This window comes from Echinops telfairi, unplaced genomic scaffold (genome assembly GCF_000313985.2).
Source record: "Echinops telfairi isolate 266 unplaced genomic scaffold, ASM31398v2 ScPeMD7_60;HRSCAF=208, whole genome shotgun sequence".
Classification (NCBI taxonomy): Eukaryota; Metazoa; Chordata; class Mammalia; order Afrosoricida; family Tenrecidae; genus Echinops; species Echinops telfairi.
This window is the reverse complement of record NW_022103958.1, coordinates 2,832,444-2,835,017: the sequence shown is the minus strand read 5'-3', so window position 1 is coordinate 2,835,017 and position 2,574 is coordinate 2,832,444.

Below are 2,574 nucleotides of genomic sequence, written 5' to 3'. Positions count from 1 at the left end.
TCAATTCTTTTAATGCAAAGGCTAATATCTTTATTCATTTACAAAACATTCACATCTTACCTATGTTTATTTTCTCTCGTTTGTCACTTCTGTTCTCCCCTCATAGAACTCCAAATAGGCTTTTTTTTGGACATAACTATTTCATTAAATAAAATGTTCTCCCACATGTTTTTTATTTATTTCCTTGACAATTTTGTCAAATTCAGCAGCTTGGATTTTTCTTTCAATCAATCATGTAGTCTATAATTAATTTTTTAAAATTTGTATTTTGTTCACTGATTGTTCTTTAATAAGAAGCTTGATCTTATTTTAAGGACTTATATACTCTATTGAATTACTAGCAATATTCCAATTGGTATTTTTAAAGCTCTATTTTAAGATGAGATTATTTTATGTCCTTCTCAAAATATCAAATACTTTTGGATTTTTTCATAGCCCACTAAGGACCACTCATGTTTTATCAAAACACTTAGGATAATCCATTAAAAAAAACAATTGTATTGACATATGATACACTTTCATAGTTCAATCATACTGAAAATAGTTGTATAATCATGACCACAATCAATTTTAGAACATTTTCTTCTTTCTTGTACATTATTGTTAACTCACCTTTCCCCCTAAACTTCCCCTGACATGCCCACAGGATGCTATTAATCAAATTACTGTCTCTAGATTTATTTATCTTGGATTTCATATACAAAAAACACACAAAACCAAGACAAAAAAATAAAGCCCAACAACAATGGCAAAATGCAAGAAAGAAAAACTTAAATAAAAAGAAAGCGTAAAATACTAAGAACTGGAACACATTTAGAATGGGTCAAAAGGGAGATAAAATGATAAGGTGTTACATTTTAACCTAACTACATCTGCAATAATGTACTTTCCAATTCACTCTATGTGTTAGCAAGGCTATTCACTTCTCTGATTTATGGCCAGAGGGGATTCTTAATCCATGGGGGCATCCTGAAAATGGATTTTGAGCTTTCATCATCACCCATAGCCTTCTGTGATCAGAATATGAGCACTAATACAGTCCCCTGCTCTAGATTTATATTTTATTATTTAAATCTTTGGATCACACAAGCTAGTATGCTTTTTCCATGTAGACTTAGCTGATGCCTCACTTAGACATCTGCTTGTTTAAAGACAACCCTTTAAGACCCCCGACACTATTCTTTCTGATACCTGAGCACCATCTGATTTCTTTATGACACTTCGTTATAGCACTCATAGTTTCAGGGATCTCTTCATGAGAGCAAGTTTGAGTCTCCCTAACAATTCTGTTCCTTACTTTCTTACCCTTCCTAGGTGATTCCAATACTTTTATGACTAATTACCATGTATATGTTCCCGATTGCTATATTTCTGTAACCTAAGTCAATTACCTACTGAATATTGCTAGTTGGATGTCTTCTATTGGGGTGTGATCTAATGTATGCAAAACCACACTCATCTCTCTCTTCCATCTTGTTACTTTCTTCATGCATCCAGCGACTCAAGCTAGACCCCGGTTTTTCTATGATCTTTCTCTCTCTTGTCTTCATTCTATATCATGTTCTGTTAATTACTCCTAAATATTTCTTGAAGATTTTTTCTCTCTTTATGTTAGCTTGGGTTCCTTAGATGCAAAGCCTGAGATGTGTATTTGAAATTGATTTGTTAAAGGAGGAGGTGTGAGGGAAGCAGATTACAGTAAGAAAAGGAGTGGAAAGCAACCCAGAACAAGGATACAATAATAGAGGAGATGAAGTCCACAATAGAGGGGTTTAAGTCCACAATAGAGGGGATGAAGTCCACCCACCAAAGAGAACTGCAGGAGCTCACAGAGGATGTAGCAGAAGCCACACACAAGGTCACAGAATTTACGATTAGGCTTGAGGAGGCAGAGAACCGTATCAGTGACCTCGAGGACACCCAAAGAGAACTAAGCAACCAAGAAAGACAGTCAGATAGGAAAATTAAAGAAACAGAAGATAGCTTGAGATCAATGACAGATGCTATGAAGAGGAATAATCTTCATATTATCGGTCTCCCTGAACTCAACACAACATACAAGTCCACAACCAAGTTAGCAAAGGAATTCCTGGAAGAAAACTTTCCCACCCTCACAAGGGAGAACCAAGTACTCATACAAGAAGCATAAAGGACCCCAGCTAGACTAGACCCCAAGAAGAACACGCCAAGACATCTAATAGTAAAAATATCCAACTTCGAGGAAAAAGAAAAAAATATTACGAGCAGCAAGAGAAAGGAAGACAATCACATACAAAGGAGCACAGGTAAGAATATTCTCAGACCTATCAGCAGAAACCATGAAGAGGAGGAGAGAATGGAGCACCATCTTCCAAAAGCTGAAGGAAAAAAGCGCCTCCCCCAGAATCCTGTACCCTGCCAAGTTATCCATTAAGTTGGATGGTGAGATAAGGGTCTTCCAGAACAAGGAAAAACTCAAAGAATATTCTGCAAACACCCGAGCCTGCGGAAGATACTGACTCACTCACTATGGCCAGAGGATCAACCTCCACCAAGAACAAACAGGAGATCACCATATAGCCCAGCTCCATCTAG